At 40.9% G+C, this 5,943-nt stretch overlaps 1 long non-coding RNA gene across 1 annotated transcript; it reads left to right on the forward strand.

The window, feature by feature from the left end:
- The first annotated feature begins 303 nt into the window (after window positions 1–303).
- LOC139545074 (uncharacterized) lies at window positions 304–4,218 on the forward strand. The gene is made up of 2 exons (XR_011668990.1): window positions 304–1,122; window positions 1,179–4,218. It is a non-coding gene; the product is annotated as an uncharacterized lncRNA (long non-coding RNA).
- The last annotated feature ends 1,725 nt before the right edge of the window (window positions 4,219–5,943 follow it).

Here is a 5,943-nt window from a genome sequence, read left to right on the forward strand (position 1 = left end):
AGGTGTCAGGGCTGGAACAGAAACCTGCTCTGCCAGTAGGTAGATATATAACAGCAAGGTGTCAGGGCTGGAACAGAAACCTGCTCAGCCAGTAGGTAGATCTCTAACAGCAAGGTGTCAGGGCTGGAACAGAAACCTGCTCAGCCAGTAGGTAGATCTCTAACAGCAAGGTGTCAGGGCTGGAACAGAAACCTGCTCAGCCAGTAGGTAGATCTCTAACAGCAAGGTGTCAGGGCTGGAACAGAAACCTGCTCAGCCAGTAGGTAGATCTCTAACAGCAAGGTGTCAGGGCTGGAACAGAAACCTGCTCAGCCAGTAGGTAGATCTCTAACAGCAAGGTGTCAGGGCTGGAACAGAAACCTGCTCAGCCAGTAGGTAGATATATAACAGCAAGGTGTCAGGGCTGGAACAGAAACTTGCTCAGCCAGTAGGTAGATCTCTAACAGCAAGTTGTCAGGGCTGGAACAGAAACCTGCTCAGCCAGTAGGTAGATATATAACAGCAAGGTGTCAGGGCTGGAACAGAAACCTGCTCAGCCAGTAGGTAGATATATAACAGCAAGGTGTCAGGGCTGGAACAGAAACCTGCTCAGCCAGTAGGTAGATATATAACAGCAAGGTGTCAGGGCTGGAACAGAAACCTGCTCAGCCAGTAGGTAGATCTCTAACAGCAAGGTGTCAGGGCTGGAACAGAAACCTGCTCAGCCAGTAGGTAGATATATAACAGCAAGGTGTCAGGGCTGGAACAGAAACCTGCTCAGCCAGTAGGTAGATCTCTAACAGCAAGGTGTCAGGGCTGGAACAGAAACCTGCTCAGCCAGTAGGTAGATATATAACAGCAAGGTGTCAGGGCTGGAACAGAAACCTGCTCAGCCAGTAGGTAGATATATAACAGCAAGGTGTCAGGGCTGGAACAGAAACCTGCTCAGCCAGTAGGTAGATCTCTAACAGCAAGGTGTCAGGGCTGGAACAGAAACCTGCTCAGCCAGTAGGTAGATATATAACAGCAAGGTGTCAGGGCTGGAACAGAAACCTGCTCAGCCAGTAGGTAGATATATAACAGCAAGGTGTCAGGGCTGGAACAGAAACCTGCTCAGCCAGTAGGTAGATCTCTAACAGCAAGGTGTCAGGGCTGGAACAGAAACCTGCTCAGCCAGTAGGTAGATATATAACAGCAAGGTTGGCCATGCATGTTCTATATCTATGCATTGTTACTTTAACAGTATTGTTGTAATCCTACAACCAATTCTAACAGTAAACCAATAGCATATCACCCATTGGAAATATAGCCTTTAGTCTCTTCAGGACTTGGGACTTTCATCTGCAGACAGGATTTAGCAGCTTTCACAGGTCTCTGTATCTGAAACTAGACCAGGACTTGCTTCATTAGAAACTTAAATTAGACCAGGACTTGCTTCATTAGAAACTTAAATTAGACCAGGACTTGCTTCTTTAGAAACTTAAATTACACCAGGACTTGCTTCATTAGAAACATAAATTAGACCAGGACTTGCTTCATTAGAAACTTAAATTAGACCAGGACTTGCTTCATTAGAAACTTAAATTAGACCAGGACTTGCTTCATTAGAAACTTAAATTACACCAATCTAGCTATAACATTAAACTTACATTTTCCCAGGATGTAAGGACCATCCCACCCATGAATATTATGGTCAAAAATGCTAATTGAGAAAACAACTACACTATGTTAACTAGCTAGCTGTTTACAGCCGCCACGGAACAGCTGTAAGTTCTTTGGGGTTCCATGGTTCACTTGCGCTCCTCCTAAAAAAGCTGTTAAAAAGGTCTATAGGTCCCAGCAGTATGCAGACACTACTGCCGCGTAAGACTAGATACAGTCTGTTGACATTCCTGCTTCTGGCCAGATTAACATACAGCCCATAGTTGTGATGAAGGCTAAAGAGCATAAGGACATGTTATTATTATTAATTATAACTATCATCATCATCACCATATTGTTTATCATCATCATCACCATATTGTTTATCAACATCATTACCATATTGTTTATCAACATCATCACCATATTGTTTATCATCATCATCATCATATTGCTTATCATCATCACCATATTGTTTATCATCATCATCACCATATTGTTTATCATCATCATCACCATATTGTTTATCATCATCACCATATTGTTTATCATCATCATCACCATATTGTTTATCATCATCATCACCATATTGTTTATCATCATCATCACCATATTGTTTATCATCATCACCATATTGTTTATCATCATCACCATATTGTTTATCATCATCATCACCATATTGTTTATCATCATCATCACCATATTGTTTATCATCATCATCACCATATTGTTTATCATCATCATCACCATATTGTTTTTCATCATCATCACCATATTGTTTATCATCACCACAGGAGGCAGTTGGTATATTAGATTCTATATCACCCGCAATACAGCCTTTCGTTTAGACTAAATGTTTGTACATATTATATCATATTATATTATCATATTGTTTTCTTTACCTGCCTGACACCTTTAATGGGTCTGTATGTGTACTCCACCACCTTTAATGGGTCTGTATGTGTACTCCACCACCTTTAATGGTTCTGTATGTGTACTCCACCACCTTTAATGGGTCTGTATGTGTACTCCACCACCTTTAATGGTTCTGTATGTGTACTCCACCACCTTTAATGGGCCTGTATGTGTACTCCACCACCTTTAATGGGCCTGTATGTGTACTCCACCACCTTTAATGGGCCTGTATGTGTACTCCACCACCTTTAATGGGTTTGTATGTGTACTCCACCACCTTTAATGGGTCTGTATGTGTACTCCACCACCTTTAATGGTTCTGTATGTGTACTCCACCACCTTTAATGGTTCTGTATGTGTACTCCACCACCTTTAATGGTTCTGTATGTGTACTCCACCACCTTTAATGGTTCTGTATGTGTACTCCACCACCTTTAATGGTTCTGTATGTGTACTCCACCACCTTTAATGGTTCTGTATGTGTACTCCACCACCTTTAATGGTTCTGTATGTGTACACCACCACCTTTAATGGGCCTGTATGTGTACTCCACCACCTTTAATGGTTCTGTATGTGTACTCCACCACCTTTAATGGTTCTGTATGTGTACTCCACCACCTTTAATGGTTCTGTATGTGTACTCCACCACCTTTAATGGTTCTGTATGTGTACACCACCACCTTTAATGGGCCTGTATGTGTACTCCACCACCTTTAATGGTTCTGTATGTGTACTCCACCACCTTTAATGGTTCTGTATGTGTACTCCACCACCTTTAATGGTTCTGTATGTGTACTCCACCACCTTTAATGGTTCTGTATGTGTACTCCACCACCTTTAATGGTTCTGTATGTGTACTCCACCACCTTTAATGGTTCTGTATGTGTACTCCACCACCTTTAATGGTTCTGTATGTGTACTCCACCACCTTTAATGGTTCTGTATGTGTACACCGCCACCTTTAATGGGCCTGTATGTGTACTCCACCACCTTTAATGGGCCTGTATGTGTACTCCACCACCTTTAATGGGCCTGTATGTGTACTCCACCACCTTTAATGGGTCTGTATGTGTACTCCACCACCTTTAATGGGTCTGTATGTGTACTCCACCACCTTTAATGGTTCTGTATGTGTACTCCACCACCTTTAATGGTTCTGTATGTGTACTCCACCACCTTTAATGGTTCTGTATGTGTACTCCACCACCTTTAATGGTTCTGTATGTGTACTCCACCACCTTTAATGGTTCTGTATGTGTACTCCACCACCTTTAATGGTTCTGTATGTGTACTCCACCACCTTTAATGGTTCTGTATGTGTACACCGCCACCTTTAATGGGCCTGTATGTGTACACCACCACCTTTAATGGGCCTTCTCAAATGGATAATTGTAACTCAATCTTCTCTGGATTGGATATAAATTCTACTTTTATACAAATCTACTAAATTTGTATGTATTTAAAAATCACAATATTTTGAATATTTCCTATTGCTTAACGTTACATGAAGATATATATTTATCAAGGTATAGTTTTTAATGCAAATATCATTGTATTTCCTTGTATGTACTGTAATGTGTTGGAGCTGGTGTTGTTCTGTTGAGAAGGAGAGGAGGTACTTTGATCTGGTTTAAAGTTCCTGGAACGTGTTGCCATATAACAATAAACTTGGGGTTGTCTTCAGTCTGTCTGGTTAATAGTGGTGAAGAGTGCTACTGGTTTCCAGGGGACTGTCTCCATCTGCTGGTGTTAACTAGTATTTTGTAGGTCGTTTTTAAACGCAGAAGCCCTTCCCAAGGCAGACCCACTCTATGGCTGCATCATTTGTCATATTTTATATACTTTCTGTATTTGTTGGATATTTTGAAATTACAAATCAACTGTATAAATCATGTGACATAAGCCTAGAACGAGCTATCATTGCAGTATGGCGCCAAAGTTATAGGAACCACAAAAGGTCTGCTGCCGTTCTGTTGAGTTACACACTTGTAGTGTGTGTGTGTGTGTGTGTGTGTGTGTGTGTGTGTGTGTGTGTGTGTGTGTGTGTGTGTGTGTGTGAACAGCAGCGGTACATGTTAGTTATTGGCCTGGGTTAATAGAAGTGCTTGTAAAGCCAGTCTTTTTAATTGGCTACATTTCATATCATTTTCTTTACCTGCTGGTTTTAAGGGGCAATATAGACTACCATGAGACTACGATATAGACATATAGACTACCATCTAGCCCATATAGACTACCATATAGACCATATAGAATACCATCTAGCCCATATAGACTACCATATAGCTCATATAGACTACCATATAGCTCATATAAACTAAGATATAGACCATATATACTTCCATATGGACTACCATCTAGCTCATATAGACTAAGATATAGACCATATAGACTACAATATAGACATATAGACTACCATATAGCTCATATAGACTAAGATATAGACATATATACTTCCATATGGACTACCATCTAGCCCATATAGACTACCATATATACTTCCATATGGACTACCATCTAGCCCATATAGACTAGCATATAGACCACCATATAGCCCATATATACTTCCATATATCCTATATAGACTACCTAATATACCTTATAGACTATCATGTAGCCCATATAGACCACCATATAGCCCATATAGACTACCATATAGACTACCATATACAGTTGAAGTCGGAAGTTTACATACAGTGGGGCAAAAAAAGTATTTAGTCAGCCACCAATTGTGCAAGTTCTCCCACTTAAAAAGATGAGAGAGGCCTGTAATTTTCATCATAGGTACACTTCAACTATGACAGACAAAATGAGAAAAAAAATCCAGAAAATCACATTGTAGGATTTTTAATGAATTTATTTGCAAATTATGGTGGAAAATAAGTATTTGGTCAATAACAAAAGTTTATCTCAATACTTTGTTATATACCCTTTGTTGGCAATGACAGAGGTCAAACGTTTTCTGTAAGTCTTCACAAGGTTTTCACACACTATTGCTGGTATTTTGGCCCATTCCTCCATGCAGATCTCCTCTAGAGCAGTGATGTTTTGGGACTGTTGCTGGGCAACACGGACTTTCAACTCCCTCCAAAGATTTTCTATGGGGTTGAGATCTGGAGACTGGCTAGGCCACTCCAGGACCTTGAAATGCTTCTTACGAAGCCACTCCTTCGTTGCCCGGGCGGTGTGTTTGGGATCATTGTCATGCTGAAAGACCCAGCCACGTTTCATCTTCAATGCCCTTGCTGATGGAAGGAGGTTTTCACTCAAAATCTCATGATACATGGCCCCATTCATTCTTTCCTTTACACGGATCAGTCGTCCTGGTCCCTTTGCAGAAAAACAGCCCCAAAGCATGATGTTTCCACCCCCATGCTTCACAGTAGGTGTGGTGTTCTTTGGATGCAA

Source organism: Salvelinus alpinus, chromosome 19, assembly GCF_045679555.1.
Source record: "Salvelinus alpinus chromosome 19, SLU_Salpinus.1, whole genome shotgun sequence".
In the NCBI taxonomy this organism is placed as follows: Eukaryota; Metazoa; Chordata; class Actinopteri; order Salmoniformes; family Salmonidae; genus Salvelinus; species Salvelinus alpinus.